General features: G+C 38.3%; 1 protein-coding gene across 9 annotated transcripts in view; it reads right to left on the bottom strand.

Moving 5' to 3' along the window:
* Nucleotides 1–19,800, bottom strand: part of LOC105667866 (thrombospondin type-1 domain-containing protein 4-like) — a 59,672-nt gene that overhangs the window by 18,999 nt on the left and 20,873 nt on the right. The window contains exon 1 of one of the 9 annotated variants that reach the window (XM_067348904.1): nt 17,345–17,518. The exons of 7 other annotated variants lie outside the window; for them this stretch is intronic. The gene's annotated coding sequence lies outside the window, so the exon portion shown is untranslated. Of the gene's footprint in view, nt 1–13,261; nt 13,488–17,344; nt 17,519–19,800 lie in introns of those variants that run through there. One more of the 9 variants, XM_067348903.1, reaches the window with a different exon arrangement.

Below are 19,800 nucleotides of genomic sequence, written 5' to 3'. Positions count from 1 at the left end.
TCCTCTAATGATACTGGAACACCTCGATCAGCTTAAAGAAGATTTCCACCACTAGACCACAACGACAGAGTTCAAACTCCATTTCAAGCGCGTTTAATCCTCCTTCTGATCCACCTTCTGATCCACCGAAACTCCTATTTAAATGGGACTGCTCATCGTTAAACGTCGCTGACTATAATCTTGTGGAAAATAAACAAGCACCAGTGAAAGCAATTAGCAGCGCTCTCGAGAAACTTCTTCGTGGAAATATATTTCGATTCGAGGATAAAATCCGATTAAAAGGTAATAATAACTAATATTAAATTTCATTGAAATTATTCATGTAGATTTACAAATAAATTAAAGCAATAATTTTGTTCATTAATAGAGAATTTTGATTACATTATGTAAAAATTCAAAATGTGATTCACGCGTATACACATCATGGTGAAAGAAATAAAAAATCTGAATAAAATTCAGAAATGTATTAGTTTACCTATGCAATTCACTTGGAAGAAATGATTGAAAAAATGAATGTTTGTTATAGAATTTTCTCTCTCTCTCTCTCTCTCTCTCTAATACGGAGGGTATGATATCGAAATACACTATTATTAGTTTAAAATAATAAATCCCCAAAACAAAATGCAACAAATTACTACTAACTCGATCAATCTACACAGAGTCAATCTATTGTACATCTCTGCACACACGCATCGCAACAGATATCGCACGCAGATGCATTCAAGGTAAGGTGCTCGTTTCTCGGAGCACTTGCTGCACAAAAAGGAAGTCAGCGTCAATTTTCGATAATGGAGATCTATACTGCTACTGCTCCTTATTATTGTCGTCGTAAACTATCTTCTCTTCCGTGTTTATTTCCCACTTTCGAAAAACTATTACAGGCGACCCTTCGATTGCAAAAGTCAGCGAAACCGTTCAAGAATATCGTCTGGAGATGTCTTCCGCGTGCAAATAGTAGAGAGATGCTCACAACACTTGAATACTATCGATAAAAACATCAATATATAATCTTTTTATAATCGAGTATTTTTCATAGCTCTCGGTCTTCAATATCTCGCGTCACTATTCTTCTAACACGTGCAGCGTGTGTGCATTATTGCAAAAATAATAAATCAACAAAGCAGAAAGAAACAAACTAATACAACTTTTAAAATGACGCATAAATTTGCGCGTATTTACATTGGCAACTCTCGAAATATTGAAAATTATTGCCAAATTATTAGTAAATGTTGAAATAAAACAAGTCCAATCAGATGGCAAAGGGAGAATATCATTAAAATCGTAGCAGAATACATAAATCATTCAAGACTATTCTCGATCACGTAATAAAGACAGCATATCGGTAGCTTGATATTGTTACGTCGCATCTGTTTAAATTGATGTCGTCGCGCCGTAACGCGATATCGCAATCAGAGAGTAACATGGTCGCTGACTGCTCGTTACTTGACTCATTATCGAAAGGCATGTTCGCAAGGCATGTCACACCACGCCGATTGACGCAACTTGTGCCGTCTGTCAAAGGTGTTTCGTGACCCGTTTTAATGTCTATTATCCCGCGTTAACCATTTCAAGGCGATTGCCACCTAGCCGCGAGTATTGTTCTTTCCGCTTGTATTTCCAGATCATCACGCATCCGTTGGGCTAACAACAGCAGCCACTTTACGGTCGACTGTAACGTTGAACGGATCTGCTATTGTTCAAGTATTCGGAGAATGCGGAGATATTGGGATAAAAGAATAATTATCGATCAAGCGTGTAGTTATTAATCTTATTGATTTCTCAAAACATTGATAAAAAGTTCAATCTGATATGACGGTTGAAGATTGCTCATTTATTCTAATGACTACACATTCGTCATTATACGTTATCTCTCGACATGACTCGCGAAAAAGAAATAATAAATGAAATCTAACTTGGCTGTTGCCTAAACTCTAAACCATTGATTCTCAACCAAATGGAATTAGATTGAAGAAACAACCTTTCATCAATGTTTTGAGAAACTAATGAGAATGCTACATGCTTGATCGATAATTATTCTTTTATCCCAATTTCATCCTGCTTTGAAATACTTGTTAGAAGTGAGGCGATTCGCTCAATCGATCTTCTGCGAGCAATGCATCCCTGAGAGAGGGATTACTTACTACGTGGGGGAGCGTCGCATCATTTTGTAGACACGAGTTAGACACATAGGTCGTGAAAATAGAACCTATTAAACGTATTGACGTACAATATACATGGTGGCAAAAACGTTCAGAAAACCGGCCAGCCGGCTAGCCGCGGTGGCGGGGCTCGGTGGGAAGTAAAATTAGCGCAAATCGCCCGCGGGCGGTATTATACCCTACCTACATGAAGACGGACCATCTACGCTCAAGAGCGTCTTGTTAGCTGCACGCACGACTGCGCGTACGTGTACCTCCACGTGAAACCTAATATACCCAAGTCAAACCGAGCCGGACGGTTGCCTGGGTCGCGAACGGAGGAGAGATCAAGGTGGAAATGGGAGGCGGTGTGCATTCGCGAGGCACGGCCGGTCGGAGCGACGGGCGAAAGGGTACACCCTTTAGGCTTAGGATCGAGTGGATCGACGCGTGACCACACGTGTGATCTGGATCCACTTTTGGATGCTGGATATATGCGAGCGTGGACAGGACGAATGACAATAGAGGACGTTTCGTGTCATCACAGATCCGATTAAAACCCCCCCATGACATTGCAACGCGAGTAGACAGCTAATTATGCTTTAATTATCAATTAATTGTCAAATTTTGCAATAGACTTGTTAGATTCAACAATAAACGCAGATTGTAGGTTAAATATCAAACAATTGCCAAAATTGCAAGTTTGAAAACATGAGAAAAAAATATGAATTTATTATTTAATTAATATTGAATATTTTTACTTTACAAAATAAGTTATGACATTATTTGACATTTTTTGATAGAATAGAAACACAAAATAATTCAGTTAATCTCTTTCTTGCGTGAGTAAAACTGTAAACAGATACGTTAAACACAAATTTAAGAAAGAAAAAGATCCAAACAAAAAAAAATACTAGTACGAAATTATTATGAATCGCAGGAGATTATTATCAATCGCTTTATACAAGCGCAATATCCGATTGTTGCCAAGTAGTTTGAGCGAGTTTATAAAAGAGAGCAAGAGAGAACGAAGCATTCCGATAAATACTAAAAAAAGTATCATTACATCATCCTATATACTTGATAATTTGATAATTAATAGCACTTTGCGCTCTGTCTCCACGTCTCTGAATTATTTACAACTTTTAAGATTGAACAATTAAAATTCGTTCTCATCATTGCCGCATGCGAAGCATCGTTATGCATTACTAACGCATAATTCACAGGCATTCGTCATCGCAAACTCTCAGGATCATCAGAGTTGCCGGCAATTTATTAATATGAGAATCCATCAAATTAAGATTCCTTCATGCTGAGGGCAGTCACGCATAGATCATCCGATTGCGACGACACAATAAAGCAAAGCGGGTATCCAAAGCCAAACTCTTGCGTTCTATTACGAAGAGTATCTCGACATGAAACTCGTGGCTGATTAGTGAGCAAGAAAGGGACTGCTGTGATTCGATAATGATCAACGACAGTAGCAATTCTCTTAATGACTCGCCGTAGGACACCATAGTACTATTATTGTATATTTCCGCGTGAAATTATTCGTTCAGCGCATAATGAAAATTTTTAATGAAAATGCAACAAATAAATTAAGATATAATTAAAAATATAACAAATAGATTAAATTAGATATTACATCCTAATGCAAAAGAAAGTGATTAAAATTGATTAGTTCGGTGAAATAGAAAACTACGAAAAACGTATAGTTAAATTATGTTCAATACTCAAGAGCTCAACAAAAAAATTTTTCTCACAAAATTTATGACAAGTGTCAAAAACTATAACATTTTACCCACGCGAAACGCGTTTCTTTCATTTTACTACAATTTTTTTTTCGACCGAGTTACATGATTTTGAAGCTAGATCTGTATTTTTTACGCTAATGCTACTGCCGACGGTAAACGTTATCTTCTTCTTCTTCTTCTTCTTCTTCTTCTTTTTCTTCTTCTTCTTCTTCTTCTTCTTCTTCTTCTTCTTCTTCTTATTATTATTATTATTATTATTATTATTATTATTATTATTACATTCTAAAGTCGCGTAACTCGGACAAAAAAATTGAAAAAAATTAAAAACTGCGTTTTGTACGTAAAATGTAATTTTTGACACATATAAGTTTTGTGAGAAAAATCTTTTTATTAACAACAAAATAGTGAAGATTTGTAGAAAATAACGTAAAGCACGAGAAAGCACAAGTTTCAAGCTTTAAAATGCTTTTTTAATTTTCTGTCTATGATGATTTTTCGCCGAGTTACAGCGGTTTGAAAGTTGATCAATTTCGAGTATCTGAATGTCTTTTTTTTTTTTTTTTTAGGGATATACAAGAATGGCTATGGCAGCGCCATACAGCCCGCGAAATACAAATTTGTATAAAAGTAAGCTACAACGTTGAGAGTAGAATTGTAACATAGTTACGACTGAAAGTTAAGTATAAATGTACGAGAGAGATTTAACATAACAATACATCTATATATCATACATAAGCAAGTGTTAAGAAACTAGTAAATTGGTGACACTTAAATTAACGTGTTGACTAGAACTTAGCATTACGTTTATTCTAAGGAGAAAAGAAAAGACGATTTAATAAGAGACTAGTTTACATAAGAAGATGAAGGTTTAACTTAACATCTGAATGTCTCGACGCGGCAGAACAGTGCGGCATCGTGCGTATTAATGGCGCACTCAGCCGTTCTCGGTCGCACAGTTCTACCGCGTCGAGACGCTCATGCGCTTAAAATTGGTCAATTTTCAAACCGCTGTAACTCGGCGAAAAATCATCATAGACACAAAATTAGAAAAAATTTTCCTAAAGCTTGAAATTTTTCGCCTACTGATGACTGTTGGCGGAATTTCAACGGTTTAAAAATTGCTCAATTTTGTGCATCTGAAAAGTATTTCCTCTATTTTTGATAAAGTGGTACTTTGTATTTAGTCCATTCTGACTGCATTTAAAATGCAATTGCCAAAATATTTGACGCAATTGTGACACAAATAATAAAATACGAATAAACTGTAAAATACAATACATATTGCGTGACACGACTCTCCTTTTATTACATAACTTGTAATAAAGCTCGTATCAACCAATACTTGAGAAGCATAGCCAAGGAAAAATGTTTGGTGTTTCACAAAATAAAGTTCTCGTAATGCTGTTTTTTAGTAATTTTAGTAATATATGCGACGCAACATTTTGTCGGCAGCCGATATGTGTCTAAAAAGTTTCACGAGAAACTTAAATACTTAATATTCCAAAAACCAAAAATCCTCACACATATATATGTCAATATAAAACATCAGTAATAATAATACAACAAAAGACATGTGTAGAGCAAAAGTTTGCCGTTACAGCGACGACATGTAAAAGCCGCGGTAATCGACACGATCATCGCAATTAATCTTCTGTAGAGCAGATGCGCGAGAAAGGCGCAGCATGATCGACCTTCCGTGTATTCAGTAGCCGAGAGAGGTACGACCGACCTCTCGGCTTTTCTCCCCTTCCCATTTTATCTCCTCAACACTCGTTCCACGCATTGCGCCCAAGATCGAGCCGCACCGAATGACGTGAAATTACAATTCCGTAAAATTAACGTTGCATATGTTAATTATTAAGAACCGGTTCGTGGCTCACGGCCACCTTCAAGGTTCTCCTCCGTTCCATCGGTGGAATATTTATACGTGCGTGCGCTCGCGCGTCAATTATAATGCACGACCCAGTGTGCATCCTTGTGCATCGGGGTGGCGCATTTAACCCATCAATAGTGATGTAGAATTTGACACGTGAAATCCGGCGACTAATTCTATTCTATAAATAAGAATGTCGGATTGCTGAAAGATGTATAACAATTGTAGAAAATTTTTCTCAATTTTTATCGCCTCTGTATCTTTGAACAAGTGCCGCAATTATCGCATTCAAAAGTGATAAAATCTTTGTAGGGTATTAAGTATCCGGTGTATCATGTTATTACTTAATGCAGTTGGCAATAAAGAATTCAATTGTTTCAATTCTAAGATATTGAGATTTTTGCATAAAATTATTATTCCTCGCATATGCAAAATCAAGCGGCAAGGATCACAGGACGACGGCCAGGACGATTCCATCGATCGTTGCAATACAAATGTGTAGCCTCGTCCATGTGAATCATCCACGCTTGGAATCGAGAGTGCAGACGCGCCACTTGGTCGAAGAGAAGGAGGATGCGTTGGGCTGCGCGCGGCTGTGTGTCGCGGACAAACAAATCCGCAGGATCCACAGACGGTGCAATGTGTGTACAAAGCCGATGTTGTCCTGTCCACCGTGTCAATAACGGCCAACGAGAGAAGAAAACACGCGCGCGTTTGGTCGGCAAACGCATGCCGTTTTAAAGCAAAGGATCGCGATTTACAGCGTCGATCTCTTTACGTTCTTCGCGGGAACAAAAGTCAGACTCGCGGGGCCGCCGCGAAGCGGAAAATCGTTTCGACATGCGCTCGATAACTCGCCGCGCGTAATAACACAAGGAAACTGAAAACGAGGTCGCGAGAAGCCGAGAGCGTTTGCGAACCAGTAGACATTTTGTGTTGAATTTATTAATGTCCTTCGCTTTTTTTTCAATATAATCTTAATGCGCTTAGTGCAATACCATTGCTTTAAGATCAATAATGACACCGAATTATAATGCAATTGCATGGCGCATCTGTATAGAAATTACAATATCAAAATGGAGAGGAATGCGCTGTTAAGTGCATACAGAATACAAAACCTAATATTATATATCGATTTCTTCAAACACAAGATTATAAAAAGTTTATCTTGTGACTTTTAATAGTGTAAAACGTAGGGGAAGAAACGATGGTAAAACCACGCAACAAAGAAAGATAGATTCGAAAATAAAAGCGACATGTGCGATATCTCGTGTAAATCTCTCGCGAGATCGAAATCGAAGAGAGCCGATAAGACCTGCGCTTCCGTCGCTGCGGCGGACAGGAATAAACCGGTATACGTGAGCTTACCGATATATACGTGCCTCGCGGTTCGTTAAATGTGACTGCTACCGCCGATTGAAACAATGGCTTGTACACAGGAGGAATACGTGTGTCGTGTATTCGATCCGACAATGGAGGAGAGAGATTCTCCGTGCGAGAACGGCATAGCAAACGTAAGAACGAGTCGAGATATTGCGCGGTTGTCGTCGCCGTCGTTCCCGGCGCCGGGGTGCGTACGTATAATAACTTTTGTCGTCGCAGTTAATAGTTTCCTGTCGTCCAAATAATTAAATCTCTTCGCCAGCCAATCGTCCTCGATACGAACATACGGCGCAACTATCGCGCCGTAGAATAAGCAGAATTGAAAATTGCACCATTTTAAATAGTTATTTTAAACATTCGCGCAATTCTTGCAGCAGAATCAGAAAAGGCCAAAGCTCATTATCCTCTTTTATCAGCAGATGCGCTGAAATGTATAAAGTATTAATTGTGCATTTAAAATTGTGTAGTGTAAAATTTTTTTATTTTAATAAAAAATGCTCTTCTATATAACATATCTAAATCAAACATTCTTCAATCAAACAATCAGATAGCCAAGCAGCATTAATTCTCTTTAAAAAATGCAAAAATATTAGTTGCGCGTATCCATCGATGCAAATCTCGGTGCAAAGTTGGCACTCGCATGATCGAAATTATAAACGCTAATTCGAAGCATTGATAACAACTGCTTGTTACAATGAAAATTTCCACGTCCTCAACTGCATTCAATAATAGGTATTATTCAATAACATTATTTAAAAAAGAATGTAACGCTAATACTCGATATGAAGAAATCCTGAAAATACAAAGAGATACGCAACAAATCTTAAGCGATAACGCGTTCACTCAATATCTCGCGAACGCTGTACAACGACCGGAAATGCACAACTACTATGCGAGTGTGAGCGACGTTCGGCTTATTTGTGCAATTGCGCGTTCACATTCGCACATTTGTAAGCGTTGAAAGAGGACGCGTGATGTTCACCATGTAACGCTAATGCAAGAAAACGATCGCTAGAAACGCATAACATGCTAAAGATGCGTGAGCTAGAGTCTAGCCAACGCGATGCTGCGATTTGCTGCATTGATGCGATTGGCTTCGCTGTATTCGCTGTGCGAATAATAAGAAAAATGTCTTATATGTTACGACATCAAAAAATACATGTAAAACCTCTCGTAAATTTTGCAGAAACAAACGGAGGCAACTACAGTTTCACTAACAATTATTCAAATTATCGTAGCTATTGTGTACTCTTTCTAATAAGATAAGAATACTTCAAATAAATTTTTCTAAAACTTTTTTCCAAAATTTACTATTTAAATTTACTAAAAAATCTTACGAGAAATATAACGAATTTTGTATTGTCAATTATAAGTTAGTTAAATTTTTCAGTCCTTGCAATGCACTTTTATGTATTCTTTGCCACACGTTGCACTTTATTGCATCGCACGGTGCAGCGTGTGGGCGACGATTTACTGCTAAGTAGTCGGCGTGATATTACCGGGTGGCAGGGAGTCCACGCGTCTGGTTATATGTATCGGATTGCCGGTAAATCTTCAGGGAAATCATTCTGGTTATTATATCGCATGTGTGGAAGAAGGACCGCATTTAAAGCCATCGATTTTCAAATAGCCCAATTTTTATACCGCGCATTTAACTTTCAATTACATTATATTAAAATCGATGAGATATCGGAATCGTAGAGGCAATTTGAGTATGTCAAGTAGCTCGTTAAAAAAATGTGCTTAATGTGAATTCAAACAACAATTTAAATAAATATGTATACAAATCCTACGTATACGTAAAGTCTGCTAACAGATAAGTGATTGAAGCTATGTGACTATAAAGTAATAATTGCAATAGTAACATGAAAAAGCTATGGTGAATTTCGCATGTAACATTCAGTCCTTCCAATGTAAATAGCTTCTGTGAGATTTTTCATGGAAACAGAGCGCTTTCAGAGTTCGCGAGCTCTTTGACCTTATATAATTGCAGCGAGGCCACGGTTTTTTCTTTGTCTTTTTATCCCCCCCCCCTCTCTCTCTCTCTCTCTCTCTCTCTCTCTCTCTCTCTCTCTCATTTGTGCGTAATACGCGCTGCACTCTAGCACAAGGTTTTATTAAACGAAAGAGAAACAGCCGTACAGTCGTCGTAAATTTCGAAAAGCGGCGAGTATATACGCCCGGCATAAACGACAAGCAGAAACACGATATGCGCTCTTCGTAATTTTTATTCGAGCAATCGCGCCAAAGTTTTTTTCTTTAATCGCATATCGCTTATGTACGGCTCTATTAAAATCATCGTATAATCGCCGTAAAGCTGTGTGAACATAATTATTACGTATAAATATATGTAAATAATAATAATAATGTGTCGGTCAAAACGCATCTACCGATATTTATGCTCACGTTGTACCCCCAATTACACACATTAAAAAATTTGCTTTTAAACAATAAATAAATGTCTTTTCATACGACGAAATCGTGTTTATTGTGAAATCTCACGCATAAATTGCATACTTATTTATAAATTTACTCATGATAGAAGCAGATAGAAGAAGATATATTTACAAATTCCATTTAGAGATTGTTAAATTTAGAAAACATCTATATTTATAGTATGTGATTAATATCAATATATATAATTTGTAATGTGGACAAGAGAGTCCATATCTATTGTACAAGTATTACACATTTAGTAACAAGTGTAATCATCTGATTTCAAATATTATTTGCCTAATACACTAGAAAGATCGTTCAACATGCCACTAGAATCAGATAATCCCATTTAACGTTAAATGCACGGCGTGAATGCACAGCCTCAAGTGCTCGCTGTGGAGTTATAACACGCATTACAACACGATAAATTACAAAGAGCAGCGCGTTACGGCGGAGGTCAAGATCGTTCCATAAGAAAACCTCAGCTCAGAATGCCAAGAATGCTCCGAATGCGCTACGAATATGTTTGCATATTTCGCGTCTTCACCCACGTTGCAGTTTGAAGGTATAATTATAGGTTTCGGCAGAAAAATGAACAGCGGAGAAAAGAGAGAGGCATGGCAAGAGATGCAATGGAGATAGTACCGGCGGCGGTAGCGATCAATGTATCGTCCCGGAATTCATTGAAAAATAAACGGGACACTGCTTACGTTACGTGTCTTGTTGCGCTTACGCGCTGTACTGCGCCTCCGGTGCATCGACGACGACGGAGGGATCGCGCGCGTGCAGCGTATCACCTTATCTGATGCATCCGTCCGCATACATACCCCAAGCGTCTCAAACATCTTTGCATCACTCGCCACTACTCTCTCCCTCTCTCCCTCTCTCTCTCTCTCTCTCTCTATCTCTCTGCCTACCGCGATTATCGTGGTAATTCCTTTTTACGGCAATTATGCAGCTGATAAACCAACAGCATTTCGGGCAACGATCAACACGAGGTTCACGTTTTCATTGCGTTCTTAACCGACTGTAGTACGATGAATAAGATTTGAGCAAGGGGTTTCTTTTTCGCTTAAGCTGAATATGTAGATCAGCAATAAGAAGAAACATAAACGGCACTTGAAGCTGTGTGTTTTATTTTTATAATGTAAGAAGAAATTAAATAAAAAATTACAAGTTAACAAAGTGAAAAATAATATAATACTACAGATATTATTATATTAATAATATAGGAGAAGGAAGAAAACGAGTGCGACATCCTAAACAACGTTAACTTGAAAGAAAGGATAACTCGAATAAAAGTTGTCGAGAGAAAAATTTCAGACTGTGGTATCCACAATTATTGAATCGCGGATTATCTGCGTTTAATATAAGCGTTTGGTGTGCTCACGGCGCGAGCACTAGCAGATTACAGCGTCACACGCGCTATTGACCCATGACTGAACTCGAACCGTTAAGCTGTCCATTTAACTGCCGGCCGAAACAATGTGATTAATAACGGAGCCGCGTCTCGCGTCGTAAAGTATACCGCTAACGAGTGTTTAATAATATTCATTGACAAACGTTAGTCCGACTGATTTCGTGAATTCACGCGCGAGATTGGACAACGCAAGCTTCTGCAACAAATCTCATTCGTTGCTTTCGAGATTTATGGCAGTCATCCTCTTCAATACCGTCTTTTATACCGTCACTTTAATAAATAATATTTGAGATCAACAACCACTAGAACGCGTTGGAAAATTGTGTTAAACATAATCTATATCTAGCTTTCTCCCGATTCCTCACCTCAATTTCATCTCAACAAAAACTAATTGTATGTATACATTTGAACAATAACACACAACTTGTATTAGTGAAAGAACACGTTCACGTATATTACCAAAGTTGAATCGAATTTTGAATTTTATTTCATTTTTAAACGAAACGTATTTGGCACTTGGAAAAATTGAATAACCACGTAATTTATCGAGTCAACTAAATTTTACGATGGTATTAGAGACGATACTCTTGCGCTCTTTGGGGAAACTGCTTTTGTCAGTTTCGAACAACGGAAATGTTTCCGCGCGTATTATGACGCGTGTTATCGACAAGATATCAAGCACTGTATTCCCATGAGCGACGTCGTTGCAGAGATTGCAACGACATGTCACCCGGCGCCGTTATTATACAGTGCAGCGTCAAAACAGAGTCGTCTCAATTAGGCGTTTCAAGTGATCCGAGGCGTTTCCGCGCGCGGCGGCAACTCGCGCACGCGGAATACACAAATGAATTCCTACCGATTCTCAGAATGGAGTAAAGCTTCTTCCTCTAGAGAGAAATTGCTGAAGAATATTCGCCGTTGTGATTAATTTGACACGTTGTCCGACAGTGACGAGTGTAACTACACACATGGCGCAGTAAAGTTCATCTCGCGATATGACCGCTAGGTCCGCTGACTTTTTGATTTTAATTTGTGCCAGTCGTGCCGAAGTATATTTCACTTTTGCTGTAATGCGTTGCTAGCGAAATAGATTTTTTCTAGATATTTTTTATTTTTATATTTTTCAAATGTCCGATTGTGATAATGTAAATGCATAAAAATAAAAGACCCCAATGAAATTGAACGCCATACACATGAAATTACAATGACATGAAATAAATGACAAAAGACTAACAATAAGACATATTCTCCTTCTTTGTTGTAATTGTAAATTATTAATTATAACGCGATACAAAGCTACACGAAAGCTACACGAAAGCTCACGCGACTCCCTCCGAATGTGACGACGGAAAAGTCATTTTAGCGCGTCATTCTCGCTCGTCGTTGTTATTACACACGTCTCGAAATAGACACGCGCGTGTAACGCCATGCCGGAAATCGCTGCTTTTCCTAGTCGAGTTGCGGTATGTCACGGAACGGTTTATAGTCACGTCGTAACGCGTGATTCCATGGGGAACATAGTAATGCGTTGCGATTTTGCAACTGCTGAAACAGTGGCAACAACCGCATCCGTTCAAGACACGCGCGCGAAGATACTCCTCGTCGGATGAGCTATAAATGGAATTAATGGAACGCAATAACAGTTTAAAAACATTATCTCCCTAGGCTGACAGATATATATATTCCTATATCGAAATTAACTGTGATTTAAATGCAATTTAACAAGTTGTCATATTATTTACTTTTTTTAGGCGAATTAAACGAGAAGCGAATGTACATATTTGCAAATTAACGATTCAATTTCAGCGATACCGTTTCTTTCCATTGCCAAAGTTTCGAATATATTGTAAAAGATAAGATAATCTGTCGTGTGCATGTTAATGCAAAGGATTTGGGAGAATTGAGGAACAATCCTTGAAAGAACTTACAAATATGAAAACTTGATGTTAAATTTTTGCGTGACAATTATGGTGATGTAAAAACGCAATTGAATGCATTCGCATATCTAGAAAATTATATTACAATTTCTATCGAGATTATATACAATATATATATCGTATATAAGCGACATGGTTGCGCCCGATCATGAATGACTTCTCGATTCAACGTACGCATGCGGCGATTTCCTTCGACATCCTTCCGACGATGCAGTATGCACTCGTACCGTAGCCACGAAAGATCGGAGTTGCAAAGACTCTTATACACGAAACAAAAAAATGCATTGGTAACATAAAACCATTGATTGTAATCTACTAACGTTAAGTTTTTATTTTGCCACAACTTGTCACAACTCGTCAAAACTTTTTCGGCAACTTTGCGTATTAAATCCGACCCTGGCGAGACAGCAAAGTAGGCGACGCAGTCATCGCCGCAGGCTCGTCGGGCCGTCGTAAAGTTGAGACAGATAAGAGCGTGTAACCCATTTTTTTCGAAATTATCTTACGACGCCGGCGTCTCCCGAGCCGCCCGCCCGATGCAGCACAATAGCCGCATTGTACTGCACCGCCGTACAGCCGAGAAGGAAGTTTACAAACGTTATACGAAGCTTACACGATTTACATTTGTTGACACGGCACATTGCAAGAATCAGGTGAGAGAATACGTTGTCGTAGCAGCACGTTCGGGCGCAACACCGCCGGTGTATGATTATGCAACGCGGTCGCAATAACATTGTTAAATGATATTCTATGCTAATTAATTAGATTGCTTTATGGATTTGCAAAACACAAGAACAATCTTTAAACAAATCCGATCCGAGAGATCTGCGCACTACCACATTGATAAACTGACTATCTTTTAGATAAGAATAATCAGATTTATTAGATCTAATTAGATTAAAATATTTCAGAAACTTTTACATCCGAAACATTTGTGTTATAAAACCAACTTGAATAAATTAAGTAAAATTTTATCTATTTCTAAAAGATCCACCACACACACAATACTGATAGCTACATTTTAAATCAAACATTGTTTTAAGTAAGTTAAGGCTTGTACTATTATTATATTATTACAGCTTTAAATTTCTTTATTATTAAAATTTTAAATTAAGTTTTAATGAACTTTATAGTATTTAAACCGCAAAGTTAAGACTTAATTTAATAAAATCGCTAAAAATTTTTAATGTGACGACATGTTGGAAACAAAAAAAAGGAGAGAGAGAGGGGAGGGGCAACTATGCCAACTATTACAGAGTCATTGTTAATAATTTTCGAATGGAATAAAAATATGGAATAAAAGCGATGTTGTGCTACTACGGTAGTTTCAAGTTCGATCGGGGTGCCATCGGAAATGCCGAGATAAGAAAACGCGAAAATATTGAAGCTAAAACGAGCTGCCTTATCGATCGCGCGCGCGCGCGTTATAAATTACAAGCTTAGCGGTAAAAGTTCGTGACGAGTTTGAAGAAGCTATGTAAATCCGCTATAAATAACGACGGTAAAAAGCGAGAACCGGCGTGACGGCGGCCTCCGTCAATATCCGGCGGTTGATGGGAATCTTGTCGTCGCTAGTGCGATTAGTCCGACACGCGAGGATCGCGTCTCAGCCGTCGAAAGAGAGAAGTGCCCTACTGACTCGCGTCTGTTGCTTCGTGATTCCGCACCCAAGTAAAACAGTTCACGCCTGCTCTTCACGGCGAGCGAGCGAACGGACCTTACATTAACGTAGTGTAAATATATTATTCCAAGTAATAAACTGATGCTCTTGATCCGTTGATGCCGTTAACGACGCACGGAGGCGTCTCGTTTGCGTGTGCGCTGAATCTTGCGCAATTTCGGGTTGTCGCTTTCTTGCTTCTTTGCTTTTTCCTTTTTCGGAGCAACGAGAACGCGTATTTCTTTGAGCGACTCGCATTGCAAGTCTCGTCAGTGTAATTTGCTTCCTGGTTCTCAATTTGAAACTTGATCCTTTATTCACTATGCTGGATTTTAATACCTATTTTAATTCTGACGGTGCCATATTTATTCATTCATTATTAAGCAATTGCATTAACCGTAACCTGTAAAGTGAAATGTCTACAGACGGAGAGAAATTTATATGCATTCCAACGAGATATATGTATAAATACAAATTATGTAAAAGAATTGAAGATTTTCACCGCGCGGGGAGCACCTCAATAGGGAAGATTCGCGCGTGATAGCCGCGTGTGATGTGTATTCTATCAGCGTGCAACGCGATAATCTCAACAGCCGCATGCCGAATGAACCGAATGCCGCGCGTCCCTTTACGCGACAATAGACTTTATGCGGCGAGAAGGACCATGACCGACGCCGACAAAGCGTAGAGCGAAACAACGAGTGAGTCGTTCGGGATCTGAATTGATAGCAAGCTGGGAGAACGTCGCGGATGTATTGCGGCATTAAACATGCAATGGCGATGCAACCCGACTCGTTGCTCGCGTTAGATGGAATTTCCGAGTGGCCACCGCAATTCCCGAGATTCGTTTGACGCGCGCCACTAGGAATTCCGTAACAGAAAACTCGCAATTTCAAGTTCTTCAAATGGAATTAATTTCATTCGATTGGAACTGTACAGCGAGCTTTGTCACACGAAGCTTCGTCACACGCGTTTAATTCGATGCTTTTTAATTAAAACTACAAGTACTGGAGGGAAGGAAAAATCACGTTTTACTCTCAAACGAAATTCAAACACACGTTTCTATTTTATCACTCCCAATCCAACTTATGCTACTTTAAATACACCTTCGGTACTCTCATGTTTGTCAATATCAACAACGAAGCATTTTACTGAGATATTATCGATATCTAATATTTTTACAACATAACTTATCAGTTATAATGTCGTCTTATGTGAATTGCTAAAATAAATACTCGTTTTGCGAAAAGAATTTTTCTTTCGGCACTTTAACGCTAAAGTGGAAACTTTCAGCTCTGAAAAAACTACACAATCGATCGCATCAAGTTTGACGCATTGTGTGACACATGTGATTGTAAGCAATAAGTCCGTCTCTGTTGACGTACAATGGCGCGAATAAACGTCAGCAAGTCGTTGTAACTCAATGCTGCATTTAGTGCAGCCGAATGATGACTTGCCAATTTAGGCACAATGCTAGAGAGAGAGTAATAGGATATAGGTTCTTCTCGAAACGTAACGACGCGCCGCGATGATAACTCGCCAACAAAGAAATTCCGGCAGACTCGGAGATAACTACGTTATTCATGATAAACACGCAATTCCTAAATTGTATACGATTTCTCGAAAAATCGGAGTGTTTCGCGTGCAAACTGTTAAACTCCCTGTCAGCGAACTTGCCTGGCAAATTAGAGTCAATGACTCGCGTACTACGCATGCAGTTGTAAATAGCCGCGAGAAACAGACGAGTCGCGCAAACCATTTGCGGAGCTTACAATTAGAAAATTATTCGTCACCGGAAGCAATTGCGGTTAAATAAATCTGCGCACTTTGCCTTTGAAATCTTTACCGTCTTTAACAAGTATCTGCAACTTGTTATTTCTTTTTATAATTGCTCAGTTTTATTCAACAATTCCACAAATTTCACAAATTAAATTTTGAGTTTGGTAATATCGTCTTAGATCATTCGACTTATCAAAAACATGATAAATCAATAAACTCGTTATTAATACTACAGTTGACTAAAAGTTGGCTACATTTATGCTAATAATTTTTTCTAATTCGCAAAAATAAGAGAAAACATGAGGAAAAGGAAATATTACATATATGATGTAACGAAATTGACACTTTACAACACGTTTGTGAATGATTCACGCGTAGGAAAAGTTATTTCGCTCACGATCGCAGTAGACTGTAACAAGTGCCTAATTACGAAACGGAATCGAATGAGAGACTCTCGCAATTTCTCAACCTCTATGGAATCAACCGTATTTCAAATTCTCCTTGTTGCATCGCAACCACCTGTTTGGCACACAAGAAACAAGGAACATGAATACATCGCGTTTACAGACGCCTGGCCATGGCGCACGATGTGCATTACTCGTTACTCTCCTTTCCATATGATCGGTAAAAACACTTTGTTTATTTAAACCATTGCTCTGTCTCCTTATGTGGACCATCTCAATGATTTAAATAAACCACAGAGTGACACTGATCATATGTATTTAACAAGAAGGAGATTGTAATATAAGCAATTAACAACTAGTGCTAGGCACGAAACCTCTGTTTCTGTATTAATATAATTATATTATAAAGACATTTTCTTTAAAAAAAAAAAATGTGAATATATATAAGAGATCGGGTTTGAGAAAAGTTATGCAGCATATTGAATGGTGCAACGACTGGTACCATGTGTCGACGCGGCTGTCTTTAATACGCTCAGATAACAACACGGAAATCGACTTACCGAAGCCTCGATAACGAGAGAGGGCCAAGCCAAGACGTGTCGACGTTCTCGAATCAACAAAGTACACTCGCGAGGCGTATGCAATCGCGCGGCAGAGAAATATGCACTTGACGAAAGCTACAAGCCGCCCGTAGCTACGACGCAAATTTCCCTTTTAAAAGATTGATGTCGTTTGTTATTAAAAAAAGAAAAAAACATCCTACGAAAATTTATTACCATTGATTATTTTTTCAGAATATGTTTCTTATCCAAATGTTTTTTAAGTTGTTTTTAAAAAAAATATATTACTTTCTATTTTCATTTCTATCTCTTGTATGAAAGTATTATTTATAAATACAAAGTACGTCAAATATATTTCATCTATCTTATCTTAATAACTTTTACGCTTTTAAAATTGAGTCATAACGGTATAATCATCAAAATTAATGTGAGGAAAACTAACTGTACGGTTTATTACCTCGAAGACTACAGGATTAACGCGCAATAAATCATTTTTGCCGACGCGACTCGCAACTTGGTTTTGTGTATCCAAGCCTCGATGAAGCGTCGGAGGTCAGGCCTGGCGAGCGTGCAATATCGATACTCGTGAATATGCAAACGCGAAATAAAAGAAGGTCCTCCGATGAGAATTACGAGGTGACTACACGCTGAGAGATGCCATGGACCGCCCTTAAGTACGCTCGGCTTATGAATAGTATTCCTTGTACACACACACACACACACACTTGCGGGATGACGCCAGTCTATTGCGGCGATTCTATCTTCGGTTCTGATTACCGCCTTCTCTCTCCCTCCCCCGCCTTCTTCCCCACCCCCCCCCCTTCAACTCTCGCGAGAACCTCTCTATGCTAGCTTAGAATAAATCGATCGGAACATGCGTTCGCGCGGAATGGAAACGCTCGATTTGTAATTACGGCAAATCCGCCTAGGATGTCATTAAGACCTTTGGAAGTCGCAAAGACACGATGCTCTATTACGCCGCCTAATGATGTTAATCGGCGGCCGTATTTTACGAGAGCAGATTATTAATCGCGTACGCACACGACTACTCTCTGAGAGCGTATAATTTCAAATTCGCATGTCGTTAGTGATAAATTTCACACGTGTGTACGCTAGAGAAATTTTGATATCATCGGCTTCGTCATTCCGTTCATGGACAGTCGAAACAGTTACAATTTGTTTCCATCTTATTGTTGTAAAAAATCTATATAATAATGTGATAATGCGGGAATACACACTCATTTTCAAATTGCTCCGCCGATGCCCGATGTCTGACTGAATCTTCTCACTCGAGTAGGCGAAACGTAATGGAAATTGCTCCGTATCGCAATTATGCCGATCGTATATTATTATTTTACGTGCGGGAAAACACAGAAAGTGTGCTAAAGTTATTGAAATCTACAACAGAATGGCCATAATGGATGGATGACGCGCAAAGTGAGCTATGCAATTTTGAATTTTCTTCTGTTGTCGTTGTCTACTTTCTATGCCGCGTGTGTATGAACGAATCGTACTTTTTTAATCTTTTACATCAATGCCGGTACAGCCACGTAATTGTCATTTCCTAATGATTATTGTTCACGCAATCGCAATTAATTGTATTTTCGCGCGTAAGTGCCATGGAAAAACATCGATAGGACCACTGAGGAAAAAGCAGGAAGAAGGAAAGCAGAAGAAGCAGAAGGAGAAGGATTTGTTGCAAGAAGCATCAAACATCAACGGAGCAACTTTACGCAAATTTAATCTAATTTATCATTTACTTATTATTCGTTAGTTGTAAGATATATTAATTGTTTCTATATATGTGTATTAAAAACATTTACTTTATTTCACTACTGTCTTTTTCTAATATTAATTTTTCAAACCCATTTGCATTCCATAGTATTTCATATCGGGTGTTTACGATAATTCAAGTTCGAGTTAGTTTCACTAGGACCGAAAAATGAGATATACATAACCATCTAGAACCTTTATGATTTATGACAACTCGACGCTGTCTTGTATTGCTTGAGTTAAATTCATTGAATTTGTTGAGTTTAATAAATATAATTATATACATATATATATAATTATATCTATTAAAGAGGTATACCAATATACATACCAACATTATTTGTTTCTTTCATAGACTGATTTGCAGTTGACATTTTTTTATTACAATATAAAATTTGCTCTATAAACTCAACAAATTCAATTAATTTAACTCAAGCAATACAAGACAGCGTCGAGTTGTCATAAATCATAAAGGTTCTAGATGGTTATGTATATCTCATTTTTCGGTCCTAGTGAAACTAACTCGAACTTGAATTATCGTAAACACCCATCATTTTTATGTACTAAAAGACGGCTTTGTGAGATTTTTCTCCAACATGAGATCTCCTCGGAGCACTGACGGATTAAGAAATGCACGACGCAAAACGCTAACGCGATCCGATCGTATACGGGTACATCTCGGC

Source organism: Linepithema humile, chromosome 2, assembly GCF_040581485.1.
Source record: "Linepithema humile isolate Giens D197 chromosome 2, Lhum_UNIL_v1.0, whole genome shotgun sequence".
NCBI classification, from domain to species: Eukaryota; Metazoa; Arthropoda; class Insecta; order Hymenoptera; family Formicidae; genus Linepithema; species Linepithema humile.
The sequence above is the reverse complement of the archived record's forward strand: the minus strand, read 5'-3'. Positions and strand labels throughout refer to the sequence as shown.